Source organism: Maniola hyperantus, chromosome 4, assembly GCF_902806685.2.
Source record: "Maniola hyperantus chromosome 4, iAphHyp1.2, whole genome shotgun sequence".
NCBI classification, from domain to species: Eukaryota; Metazoa; Arthropoda; class Insecta; order Lepidoptera; family Nymphalidae; genus Maniola; species Maniola hyperantus.
This window is the reverse complement of record NC_048539.1, coordinates 16737605-16752632: the sequence shown is the minus strand read 5'-3', so window position 1 is coordinate 16752632 and position 15028 is coordinate 16737605. Positions and strand designations below refer to the sequence as shown.

General features: G+C 36.1%; 1 protein-coding gene across 7 annotated transcripts in view; it reads right to left on the bottom strand.

Moving 5' to 3' along the window:
* Nucleotides 1-15028, bottom strand: part of Eip74EF (Ecdysone-induced protein E74) — a 338704-nt gene that overhangs the window by 42635 nt on the left and 281041 nt on the right. The gene's annotated exons all lie outside the window — the stretch shown is intronic.

Below are 15028 nucleotides of genomic sequence, written 5' to 3'. Positions count from 1 at the left end.
TCGGGAAAGGAACGCCCCGCACACCCGTACAGTCCACGCACTAACCCAGTGCGGGCGAGCGCGGCTGACGTGCGGGTGTGCCGGGCGTCCTCCCGCACATTGCTATCTCAATATGTCGCGGACTATAGTATAGAAGTGGCAATGGGTTCAAAAAACCGATCCGAAGGTGTCAAGGTTGGGTTCCCAAGGTGCTGGAATGGCAACCGGAAAGCGTTGAAAATCTCCCTACTCAGTCGAAGGGAGCCGCTGGATGGCGGCGGCGCAAGACCGTGGCGTGTGGAAGTACCTACAAGAGACATGTGTCCAGCAGAGGACGTCTGGAGGATTTTCTTTTGTCAGCATTGCTTGCTTTTCCTGCTTGTGTAGTAGCGGGAGGGCGGACTGTGCATAGTCCATGTTGTACCTATCTCACAGATTAATCATGTTTTAGCATAGGCATGATTTTCCTTATATGGACTATCATGGACTTTCGCAAAGTATCGTGTATCGTGTATCTACTTGTATCAAAAGTTGAAATAGAGCAAGTGTTTATCTTGTGTTTGTCAATAGGTAAGTAGGTATACTATAGAATAAATAAATATCACCAAAAATAAAATAAATATTAAATTAAGGTTATAAATAGATAAGTATCTACTTATAATGTCGATTTGTTAAGTAAGCTCATCACGTAGTCTGCCATAGTTATAAAAGTATACAGTAAAGCTTTGAATGAATCTAAATATAAATAAGTCGATCTAGTTACACAATATTTATGTATTCAAGTCTTTTATGTACGAAAAATATTAATAGGTACAGCTCTCACGGATGTTTCACTAAACTTAGGATATAAAATAGTAATACATTAGAATACAACAGAGTATAAAGTAACAGAAACAACAAACGATAGAATAACAGAAACAACAGAAATTAAAATAACAAGAACAACAAAAATTAAATTAATTAAATAATTTTATTATTATTATTTTTAACAATTGTACATTTGTATTTGTATTTACTTTTATGTATGTTCAAATGGGTTCAAGTTGCCTAAATAAATGACTATTTTATTTTATTTTTTTATTTTTTATCAGGACTACACAAATTTCAAACCCCTATTTCACCTCCTTAGGGGTTGAATTTTCAAAAATCCTTTCTTAGCGGCATCGAAATATAGCGGATACCTACGTCATAATAGCTATCTGCATGCCAAATTTCAGCCCGAGCCGTCCAGTAGTTTGAGCTGTGCGTTGATAGACTGACTAGTCACCTTTTCCTTTTATATATTTAGATTAAAATGTAAAATTCATAAATAGTGATGTCAGTGTTTTTTTCCAACACAAAGAATTGTGTCAATCTCGACCTAAGTATAAAAATATGTCTCATCAATAGGACTGGATATTTATACTCGTAAAGTGAAATTATAAATAGGTATGACCCAGAGTTGGAGTGTATACAGACGTACCAACAAATTGGCTCCGTTCACACACGTTCCGATCAGTAAGTAATATAGGATTAAGTTGGGTTGATTAAGTCAACCAATTAGAAAACTTTAACCGTCATGAAATCTAGGAGCTAGATCATCCGCTTGTCATCCTGAATTTAAAAAAAATAAGGCTGCACAGCAAAAAAAACGAAATAGACGAAAGTCGAGGGATGCAACCTCGCGCTGGCCAACTCGATAATATCGCATGATAGAAATTAAAATATATAATCACCTGAATATCAAAAATGTTTTTTTTTTCTCATTATTTTGACCAAAATAAAAAAATTATCCGCTTTACATCCAAAAACTCTCTAGAGTTTGTGTGAATGTTGCACATTCCTCTTATGATCTAAACTAAGCTAGAAATCGATGCAATCAAGGATCTTAAGGATTATAAACTTGATTTTGATGATGAATAGGTTCTTAAATCTTAAATATTAACGGAAACATCCTTGAGGACCTGCCTTGAAAGCAGTGCCTAGGTATGTGTTACGAACAGGTTACAAAATGTATTCGCAAATTATGTGGATCCTGCTAAATTACAATCTATAGACGTGCGAACAAGGTTGCCGACCTCAGTAAGATTTGAAAGTTGGTGTGTGTGCAGATGCCCTTTTGCTATTAGTTAGTACCTAAAGACATGCAGTTCAAAGAACTACATGTATATTTGTATTGCACTCAAAACAATTGTATTTTACACGGTTACTGGAAATTTTATAACACTTGATTGCATCATTTCTATAGTTTTACGTCTTAATTTCTGCAGCTGGTTCGTGTCGGTATGTTGCGGTTAAAGATATTGTGAAATGTGTTAAAAAATAAAACATTTTTATTTGGTTAAGGCATTAGTAATTGTTGAGTCGAAGACTTATATAGAATCAAATAGAAATGTATATCAATAAAAGAAAACAGTTCATATGAATTGAGTACAATTTGGTAAAATAATTTCACGACAATTTAACAACCTTTAATTTGTTTTGCATTAAATTTTTACAACAATTTTATAAAAATGGGTTTAGGTACCCAAGACAACATTTTTGCAGAAGTCTTCAAAACCGTTATAAAGAGATTTGAATAAAAAGCAAATAAATCACAAAGACAGCATCGGCTTTGTCGCATCTAACGGTCATCTTGCATAATGATTTGCGTGCAACCCTGCGCCCAATCCTCGCGGTCTCCTGGGCCCAACGGTCAGTTTGAACAATACCCTAATCTACCGTTAGAGATTGCTAAAATGCACTTGCATCCAACCTGTTTGCGCCGTGTGGGAATGCATACGGTCAGCGCGCATTGTCATGCAAACTTTTACGGTATGTTTTTAATTTATGATTATGTAGATCGCACTGTCTTAGGGTCGGAGAGGCCAAGGGTTAAGTTAAGGGTTGCATTTTTTTGCATCACAAATGAGAAGTTCCATTTTGGTATGTTTTCGTTGTATGATAAATGAGATTACGTTGTTCGCGTAGTTTTTTCGAAGATGGAATATTCATGTGTGAATTTTAAGAGCGGTGGTTTTTAATCTATTTTCTTTCGGAAATAACAGGTTCTTTTTTTAAACTATGCAGACCGTTATGTAAGGGTAAAAGTTTATTTGGTCGGTCAAGTTTACACAGAGACGTTTCATAGGCCGTAACTTTCAGCTGATAAATCTCGGGACACAATTATGGAAATCAAAAGCCGGCCCGAAACTTTCTCATGTCCGAGCCCTTGTAATAAAAAAGTTTGACGAATAACGGTTGTTGGGTATTTAAATAATATAATCATCCATACAACTAGGAGGCAAGAAAGAAAGCTTTTTATTCATACGTTTCCTTGTCCATTGAAACTATGACTGGTATTAAGACCAGTGACCATTTGACCGGTGCGAGCGTAAAAGCGCTGTCCACACCCCTTTGTGGCTATTATCAACCCTTCAATGCCGGACTATGGGTCTGGGAACCGGGAAGCGGGCCTCTCGGACCCCGGTCAGTTTGACCATTTAAACCATTTCGAGCAGAGAATGGAATAGTGTTGCTCTATAATCAGTAGCAAATAGAACAGGCTTTATCTCGAATAAATCCTTTTTATTCAGGAATAAACAAAACATCTCAAAACCTGTTTCTATAGATACGCGAAATAGTAAGTACGTACACTACTTTTTAAGATTTGCTACTACAGTTTCATTTAATCCGTTTCAAGTTTATTTTGGTCCATTTATTAAAATGTGACGTGGACACTGACTGTTGGCCTTGTCCACAAGTTCAAAGTTGCTTAGGAGCGGGCTATGTTGGGTGTCTCTATGAGGGACAAAATCCGTAACGAGGAAATCCATCGGAGAACCAAAGTGACTGACATAGCTCAACGAATTAGCCAGCTGAAGTGGCCGGTGGTGGAACCGATGCATGGCCGCTGGGGCAGACGTGTTCTGGAGTGGAGATCGCGTATCGGCAAGCGCAGTGTGGGACGACCTCCAACCCGTTGGACTGCGGGAAGTGGCTGGATGAGGAAGGCAGAGGATCGTGTGTGGTGGCGCGCTCTTGGGAAGGCCTATGTCCAGCAGTGGACGCAAACAGGCTGATGGATTGATATTAAAATGCTGTTGTAAGTTTAAAGTAGGTAGGTAGGTAAGTTATAACAACATTATTTATTTTTCATGAGTGAACTGAAGTACAACTGGCCCTCTGTATATTCACCTTTACATGGTAAGTCGTTTGAAGGACAAAAAGTTTACTCAATATCATATTTAAAATATTTCGTGTAGAAATTAGTATTAATCATGCTATATGTACCTATGTATTTATGACTCATACAAAGTTCATTTTCAGAGGACTCAATCTCGAGAACGGCTGAACCGATACCGATGGGTTATTCCCGTTGAGTCACACCCCCGTGTGTAACACTGTGACACAAGGTGCCTAAAATTTCAAAACATTCCCGTTGAGTAACACTGTTACACAACGGGAATTAATTTGAACTTGTTGGCACCTTGTGTCACACCTACATAAATACATATTATTGCGCGTGTATCGAGTATTAACTGATTGTGCACATTTCCGGGATGTTATTTATTTATAAATACAAGATGGCGGACATGAATTTTTTTACAAAAAATTGACATGGGTGTCGTTTTTAGGGGTTTAGAGGGTGCTGAATTTGATGATGACATTTATTCTGAAATCCAAGATGGCGGACATGATTTTTTTTACAAAAAATTGACATGGGTGTCGTTTTTAGGGTTTTAGAGGGTGCTGAATTTGATGATGACATTTATTCTGAAATCCAAGATGGCGGACATGAATTTTTTACAAAAAATTGACATGGGTGTCGTTTTTAGGGTTTTCGAGGGTGCTGAATTTGATGATGACATTTATTCTGAAATCCAAGATGGCGGACATGATTTTTTTTACAAAAAATTTACATGGGTGTCGTTTTCAGGGTTTTCGAGGGTGCTGAATTGGATGATGACATTTATTTTTAAATCCAAGATGGCGGACATTAATTTATTTACAAAAAATTGACATGGGTCTCGTTTTCAGGGTTTTCGAGGGTGCTGAATTTGATGATGACATTTATTCTGAAATCCAAGATGGCGGACATGATTTTTTTTACAAAAAATTGACATGGGTGTCGTTTTCAGGGTTTTCGAGGGTGCTGAATTGGATGATGACATTTATTTTTAAATCCAAGATGGCGGACATGAATTTATTTACAAAAAATTGACATGGGTGTCGTTTTCAGGGTTTTCGAGGGTGCTGAATTTGATGATGACATTTATTCTGAAATCCAAGATGGCCGACATGGATTTTTTACAAAAAAATAGACATGGGTGTCGTTTTCAGGGTTTTCATGGGTGCTGAATTTGATAATGACATTTATTCTGAAATCCAAGATGGCGGACATGAAGTTTTTTACAAAAAATTGACATGGGTGTCGTTTTCAGGGTTTTCGAGGGTGCTGAATTTGATGAAAACCCTCCCTCGAAAACCCTGAAAACGACACCCATGTCAATTTTTTGAAAAAAAATTCATGTCCGCCATCTTGGATTTCAGAATAAATGTCATCATCAAATTCAGCACCCTCGAAAACCCTGAAAACGACACCCATGTTAATTTTTTGAAAAAAAAAATCATGTCCGCCATCTTGGACTTCAGAATAAATGTCGTCATCAAATTTAGCACCCTCGAAAACCCTGAAAACGACACCCATGTCAATTTTTTTGTAAAAAAAATTCATGTCCGCCATCTTGGATTTCAGAATAAATGTCATCATCAAATTCAGCACCCTCGAAAACCCTGAAAACGACACCCATGTCAATTTTTTTGTAAAAAATTCATGTCCGCCATCTTGGATTTCAGAATAAATGTCATCATCAAATTCAGCACCCTCGAAAACCCTGAAAACGACACCCATGTCAATTTTTTGTAAAAAAATCATGTCCGCCATCTTGGATTTCAGAATAAATGTCATCATCAAATTCAGCACCCCCGAAAACCCTAAAACGACACCCATGTCAATTTTTTGTAAAAAAATTCATGTCCGCCATCTTGGATTTCAGAATAAATGTCATCATCAAATTCAGCACCCTCGAAAACCCTGAAAACGACACCCATGTCAATTTTTTGTAAAAAAAATCATGTCCGCCATCTTGGATTTCAGAATAAATGTCATCATCAAATTCAGCACCCTCGAAAACCCTAAAAACGACACCCATGTCAATTTTTTGTAAAAAAAAATCATGTCCGCCATCTTGGATTTCAGAATAAATGTCATCATCAAATTCAGCACCCTCTAAAACCCTAAAAACGACACCCATGTCAATTTTTTGTAAAAAATTCATGTCCGCCATCTTGGATTTCAGAATAAATGTCATCATCAAATTCAGCACCCTCTAAAACCCTAAAAACGACACCCATGTCAATTTTTTGTAAAAAAATTCATGTCCGCCATCTTGGATTTCAGAATAAATGTCATCATCAAATTCAGCACCCTCGAAAACCCTGAAAACGACACCCATGTCAATTTTTGTAAAAAAAATCATGTCCGCCATCTTGGATTTCAGAATAAATGTCATCATCAAATTCAGCACCCTCGAAAACCCTAAAAACGACACCCATGTCAATTTTTTGTAAAAAAAATCATGTCCGCCATCTTGGATTTCAGAATAAATGTCATCATCAAATTCAGCACCCTCTAAAACCCTAAAAACGACACCCATGTCAATTTTTTGTAAAAAATTCATGTCCGCCATCTTGGATTTCAGAATAAATGTCATCATCAAATTCAGCACCCTCTAAAACCCTAAAAACGACACCCATGTCAATTTTTTGTAAAAAAATTCATGTCCGCCATCTTGTATTTATAAATAAATAACATCCCGGAAATGTGCACAATCAGTTAATACTCGATACACGCGCAATAATATGTATTTATGTAGGTGTGACACAAGGTGCCAACAAGTTCAAATTAATTCCCGTTGTGTAACAGTGTTACTCAACGGGAATGTTTTGAAATTTTAGGCACCTTGTGTCACAGTGTTACACACGGGGGTGTGACTCAACGGGAATAACCCGAACCGATTTCGCTAATTCTTCTTTTATAATATTCCTTGAAGTATAAGGATGGTTCTTACGGAGAGAAAAATTTAAAAAATTGCCTGAAAAAGAATCGGCGGTACGAAGTTCGCCGGGTCAGCTAGTATTAGAATAAATACTTTGTTGTCATTTGAAAAATTCGAATATTTCAAATTTATTGTCAATGACAAGAGGTCTTAAATATAAATATTTTGCAATCATTAGGTATTAAACTTTATATACGAGTGTTAAGGTTTATAAAAACTGAGGTTGTTGATATTATAAAACTTTTTTCTATATTTGGTAATAAGAAACATATAGATGTGTATAAGTGTGCAAACCGGGCCACTTGAGCGATGACAATTCGTTTGTGAGCCCTCGTCTATACCTACTATTTCAAGTCAATGAATATATGTCGTAACTCGTACTGTATGGCTTATATCCTTGATATATTCAATAGTCCTCTAATAAAACGTGCGCCCAACGGCCGGCAACGCGGAATTGCGTAACCCTCTCGTATCAAAATAATAATAAATTAACTACAAATAATGACCGCTACCCTGCCTGGTTCAAGTCTACCGGCCAGTGCGGAATGCGGTCCCATTAGTAAAATATCACAATACGGGACAAAAGTATCCCCTCGGTTTAATCGGACCATCTTTATAGACTGACCGCTGTCCATCGCCTTTGTCCGACCAGCGGCGTTAGACCATAATACATGCGAATTGTGACTTAGAATATATTTTTGCATATGAATAATCATGCGGTGAATCAAGTATATAAGCCTTTATATAAATCTTCCTTCTTGACGATAGCCATATGGATAGAATAGAATATATTTTTATACAAGTTTGGATCTTCAAAATAATTTACGACTGGTTTTAACGAGAAGAACCAGCAATAAACTCAGATCTTTATAAAACCAACTTATCAATACCATATCGATATAGGTAAGTATTACATTTACAACAGAAATGTCTATCCTAGATCTGCATTAATAATGATAGAAATACTATACAATAATACATTATTGTACTTATTTTTGTTATTACTTTTATTGTATTGGTGCTGAATTTGATGAAAACCCTCCCTCGAAAACCCTGAAAACGACACCCATGTCAATTTTTTGAAAAAAAATTCATGTCCGCCATCTTGGATTTCAGAATAAATGTCATCATCAAATTCAGCACCCTCGAAAACCCTGAAAACGACACCCATGTTAATTTTTTGAAAAAAAAAATCATGTCCGCCATCTTGGACTTCAGAATAAATGTCGTCATCAAATTTAGCACCCTCGAAAACCCTGAAAACGACACCCATGTCAATTTTTTTGTAAAAAAAATTCATGTCCGCCATCTTGGATTTCAGAATAAATGTCATCATCAAATTCAGCACCCTCGAAAACCCTGAAAACGACACCCATGTCAATTTTTTTGTAAAAAAATTCATGTCCGCCATCTTGGATTTCAGAATAAATGTCATCATCAAATTCAGCACCCTCGAAAACCCTGAAAACGACACCCATGTCAATTTTTTGTAAAAAAATCATGTCCGCCATCTTGGATTTCAGAATAAATGTCATCATCAAATTCAGCACCCTCGAAAACCCTAAAAACGACACCCATGTCAATTTTTTGTAAAAAAATTCATGTCCGCCATCTTGGATTTCAGAATAAATGTCATCATCAAATTCAGCACCCTCGAAAACCCTGAAAACGACACCCATGTCAATTTTTTGTAAAAAAAATCATGTCCGCCATCTTGGATTTCAGAATAAATGTCATCATCAAATTCAGCACCCTCGAAAACCCTAAAAACGACACCCATGTCAATTTTTTTGTAAAAAAAATCATGTCCGCCATCTTGGATTTCAGAATAAATGTCATCATCAAATTCAGCACCCTCTAAAACCCTAAAAACGACACCCATGTCAATTTTTTGTAAAAAATTCATGTCCGCCATCTTGGATTTCAGAATAAATGTCATCATCAAATTCAGCACCCTCTAAAACCCTAAAAACGACACCCATGTCAATTTTTTGTAAAAAAATTCATGTCCGCCATCTTGGATTTCAGAATAAATGTCATCATCAAATTCAGCACCCTCGAAAACCCTGAAAACGACACCCATGTCAATTTTTTGTAAAAAAAATCATGTCCGCCATCTTGGATTTCAGAATAAATGTCATCATCAAATTCAGCACCCTCGAAAACCCTAAAAACGACACCCATGTCAATTTTTTGTAAAAAAAATCATGTCCGCCATCTTGGATTTCAGAATAAATGTCATCATCAAATTCAGCACCCTCTAAAACCCTAAAAACGACACCCATGTCAATTTTTGTAAAAAATTCATGTCCGCCATCTTGGATTTCAGAATAAATGTCATCATCAAATTCAGCACCCTCTAAAACCCTAAAAACGACACCCATGTCAATTTTTTGTAAAAAAATTCATGTCCGCCATCTTGTATTTATAAATAAATAACATCCCGGAAATGTGCACAATCAGTTAATACTCGATACACGCGCAATAATATGTATTTATGTAGGTGTGACACAAGGTGCCAACAAGTTCAAATTAATTCCCGTTGTGTAACAGTGTTACTCAACGGGAATGTTTTGAAATTTTAGGCACCTTGTGTCACAGTGTTACACACGGGGGTGTGACTCAACGGGAATAACCCGAACCGATTTCGCTAATTCTTCTTTTATAATATTCCTTGAAGTATAAGGATGGTTCTTACGGAGAGAAAAATTTAAAAAATTGCCTGAAAAAGAATCGGCGGTACGAAGTTCGCCGGGTCAGCTAGTATTAGAATAAATACTTTTGTTGTCATTTGAAAAATTCGAATATTTCAAATTTATTGTCAATGACAAGAGGTCTTAAATATAAATATTTTGCAATCATTAGGTATTAAACTTTATATACGAGTGTTAAGGTTTATAAAAACTGAGGTTGTTGATATTATAAAACTTTTTTCTATATTTGGTAATAAGAAACATATAGATGTGTATAAGTGTGCAAACCGGGCCACTTGAGCGATGACAATTCGTTTGTGAGCCCTCGTCTATACCTACTATTTCAAGTCAATGAATATATGTCGTAACTCGTACTGTATGGCTTATATCCTTGATATATTCAATAGTCCTCTAATAAAACGTGCGCCCAACGGCCGGCAACGCGGAATTGCGTAACCCTCTCGTATCAAAATAATAATAAATTAACTACAAATAATGACCGCTACCCTGCCTGGTTCAAGTCTACCGGCCAGTGCGGAATGCGGTCCCATTAGTAAAATATCACAATACGGGACAAAAGTATCCCCTCGGTTTAATCGGACCATCTTTATAGACTGACCGCTGTCCATCGCCTTTGTCCGACCAGCGGCGTTAGACCATAATACATGCGAATTGTGACTTAGAATATATTTTTGCATATGAATAATCATGCGGTGAATCAAGTATATAAGCCTTTATATAAATCTTCCTTCTTGACGATAGCCATATGGATAGAATAGAATATATTTTTATACAAGTTTGGATCTTCAAAATAATTTACGACTGGTTTTAACGAGAAGAACCAGCAATAAACTCAGATCTTTATAAAACCAACTTATCAATACCATATCGATATAGGTAAGTATTACATTTACAACAGAAATGTCTATCCTAGATCTGCATTAATAATGATAGAAATACTATACAATAATACATTATTGTACTTATTTTTGTTATTACTTTTATTGTAGATTTTAATTTTTTTTTTTTTTTTTATAATTTTATTGACTTTTGTAATAATATGGGTACATTTTGCCTGAAATAAAGAACATTATTATTATTATTATTATTATTAAGAGTGCGCTCCATGGTCGCTCCGAGTCAAGCGTGAGCGCTATACAGTAGGTAGAAATCAACAATTACGGGCAGGTCATACTCAAGTATTAGATATAATATGTTTAACTGCAAACAACGTTTGGTTTTAGGTACGTTATAATTTTGATAACTAATCAATCGTTTTAACCAAACCATTTGAAACTATTAATAAGTAAAGTTTGTCTTACGGTCATCAAGTTTACAATTTTGTTGTGTTTTTACATGATTTATTTTTGTGCATAAAGTTGGCTTCAAATAGAAAGGGAAGGGGGGGGGGGGGAGGGAGGAGGGAGGGAGGGGGGGGGTTTAATTTCAAGAGTCTTAACTTTAAAAATAAATATAATTTATTGCTGTCGAGCATAAAAATGATGAAGAGATAAACTGATAATTGACTTAGTTTTAGATCTAAAACAAAGTACATAAGTGTAGTGTAACCTTAAATGTCGATAGTTTTCATATTTCGCAGTCATACACGTGTAGGAAAAAGCGATAAAATCATGTCATTTGCTATAAATCCTTGGCAATAACAATTAAGTAGGTAGAGCTCGTGATGACATAATTTGTACATAATAGTTTTTTCAGATTGATTTAAAATCATCATTTTTTTCAAGTCTTATTTGCTTTCACGGTGCCATTTCATGCATCATTCAATAAAATTGAAAAGTTATTGTGCATCTATCTTATTTTCTGTTTGTTATGTTGAATAAAAATTTATTTAAAATATGTTTTCTTTGTTAAAATAACATTTAACTATTCATACAATCTTTCTTTAGTAAAAATAGATTTCTGAGTGGCAATTTTACTGGCTTTATTTATTTAAACATAGTTAACCATTATACATATCATAACTAACATATTATAAATATTAAACTTAACGAGAAAAAACCGACAATTACTACGAGTACCTATATTTCAATGGAACAATTCTTGTACCTACAAAATAAAAAAAAACGAGTCATTTACTTTTCACAATCAGAAATAATATATTTTATTTATTATAAATCGAATATGACTTAAATATACCTACAGTTTAAATTAATATATGCTCTCTATATAATAAAAACAATAAAATATATCAGTATAATGTACGAGTATATCGTTACTTCACATCAACATGTCGCATTTTAGGGGTCAGATTTAATTACAAGGTGTCAAAGCCGCGACCATTACTTAAATAATAATAATTTTCGAAGATATAACAGTTCAGAGACAAGAAACACGATTCTCAGTTACAAACCACTGTACCAGGATAATTTTATCTAAGCATTTGATAACCCTTTCCGTGTCGCCCTTTGTCATTTATCTCCTTTAAGATGGTAATTTTGCTTGGACTCCGCATAATTTAGATGTGCCGTTGGTCACTTCGATCTTATGTAATATTTTTAAAGACTTGTTTGAATATGTACATACTACTTAACTGATAATATTTAACTCTATTTAATGTGTTTTAGTCGACTTCCAAAAAGGAGATGTTTCTCAATTCAGTCCGTTTTTTTGTTAATGTACACCGATTTTTTCAAGGTTTTTGTACCGATCTGTTTTTTTTAATAAACTGAAGAAGCTTCCGTGGTGATCCCATAATTTTTGAATCCTGATGCTGACGACGGTCGCCGGAGATTACCCCTACATATGAGCCTAGAAACTAACAAATTTTATCTCTTTATAATATTTGTGTATAAGTACAGATATGCTACTATACTATATGTATATCATCAAAGACCCTTCACTATGCAGGACTAATCATAATTAATGTATTAGCTCAATATGTTGTTGAAGCTGAATAACTAGGTACGATAGTTTTTGCACACTGTTATATATTACTTATGCATTGAAACGCTCCGATTTTCAACTACGAATAGATCTCATTCATAATCGCTAACAATGAGTTGCGTTTGCGCACCCACGCGTGACATTCTAATTTCAAAGTGTCAGCGAAGGAAACTGGGTCGATACAAAAGGGACAGAGATGCAACATGGGATAGAAAGAGATGAGTGACAGATTAGATGGTATATTGATCTATTGTGGTAATATGACGCAGGGATTTTCAGCGCAAGGTGCAGCATAACCCATTTTTGCATAAAAACCAAATGTTTCGAGGCAAAAATGGTGCAATGTGTGCAAGCATCTGCGCTTCGATTGTTTGGTTAGGATCGGTCGAATCGACCCAGTGCAGTGTAAGGGTTACCCTTTGTAGTGCCGACGTTTTTGGGTTAAATGTGCCAGTTTTTGCAGTGTGATAATGTCTGTACAAATTTAACTAAATATCAGATTACCTCGTGAACGTTTAAGGTAACTGAGATGCTTTATAACCTAAATACCGAAAAGAAGGTGGTGGTTAAGTTTTTTTAGGCTGGTATTGGTATTGATAACTAATGCGTATACAAACTTCGCTATCCAGTTAAATCTTCTTATGGGTTAACTTTTTTTTCTTCTTTGTTTGCGTAAAAGTTAGAAGTTATTCCGCAAATTGCTAATGCGCGTGTCCGCCATTTTACTGCCGTCAGCACTAGATTGAAATTTCGAGCTAATGGTATATTTTTATTTCGGCTAACGTCAAAATGACGTCATTTCGATGTTAATGAGACATGGTTCCAGCGCAATAACTATTTGCGGGACTTATAATTAGTTGATTTTTAGCTGGACTTAAGGAATTAAATGGATAATTTTGAAAGCACATCTACTACAAAGGGTTGAAAATCTGCACGCAAGACTGGTTCTACGTAAAGTTTATGTCTGAAATGTAATTTATGAATGTAATAATACTTGAACAACATTAGGTCCCAAAATAAATACTTACACCGTGTGACGTAATGAACCATGGAGCAATATATCAAAGCTGTCAAAAGTGGACAAAGGCGAGTACCAACCCTTTATGAAAAATAAATTAATATTATTACTATTAATAATAATAATTAAACTTTCCGTCGCCTTGTGCAATTTGGGTATAATCCACCCACATGGGCAGCGAAGGGTTAGTTTGGGATGTTGTGTGAAATTGCACATTTTGCACATTTTGCAACATTGTAGCTCCCTTGACCATCTGCACAGGCTGACGTCATTGAAGGGTTGGAGAAAGTGAAAGTTGCATTATTTATTATTAGGGATACATTTTAGGGTTCCGTACCCCAAAAGGAAAAAAGAAACCCTTATAAGATCACATTGTTGTCTGTCTGTTGTCTGTCAAAAAAATCTATAGGGTACTTCCCGTTAACCTAAAATCATGAAATTTAGCAGGCCTAGTTAGGTAGGCCTTATAGCACTAGTAAAGGAAAAAATCCGAAAACCGTGAATTTGTGGTTTCATCACAAAAAAAATTTAAGTAAGATTACTTACTATACCAAGTAGGGTATTAGAAAGGGCTTTACCTGCACATTCCAAAACAGATTTTTATTTATTTTTATGCATAATAGTTTTTTTTAAAGAATATTAGCCAAGTTAATTGCAGACTAATATTCTCCTTTCTCCTCCAATTAAGCGTAAAGCTTCTGCTAGGAGTAGGTACGACAATAGTGCAACGGGTGTGATTTGAACCGGCGACCTTTCGGTTTTCAGTCCGCTCCTCTAACCGTTGAGCTATCGAGGCTTTAGTTTTATAAAAGCAAAAAATGTGATAAAAGTGTCGAACAAGACCGAACCAACCGAACTGAGTGATAAAGGAGTGTTACGCAACTCGGTGTGTGTGTGTGTTGTTGTGCGTGAATGGTGACGTGGTGTGCGTGTCGGGTGAGGGTGGGCCGGGGGCGGCGGCCGGCGCGGTCTTGACATTGGGAGGGATCAGCTGAGGGTATCGATTGCCCCGCACTTCCTCTTTGTTCTTTATGAATTTTTCATGCCGTTACCTCCGCCGGCCGTGCCGTTTGTTTTGACGCGATCTCTATCGAAAGCGTTAATGGGGGCGAATGATTGTGCGACTTTTAGATGTTGGAAGTTTTTTTTAAAGAGATAGCGAGCAAACGAGCAGGCGGGTCACCTGCTGTTAAGTGATTACCGCCGCCCATGAACATTTGCAGTACCAGAGGAACCGCCGAGCCGATGCGTTGCCGGCCTTTTAGGAAATTGCTGGTCCGCGCCTTGAATAACCCCATGTTGTAATCTAAAGGGAACACCGCCGAAGGAAGTTGGGAATTTGAGACAGGTTTTCA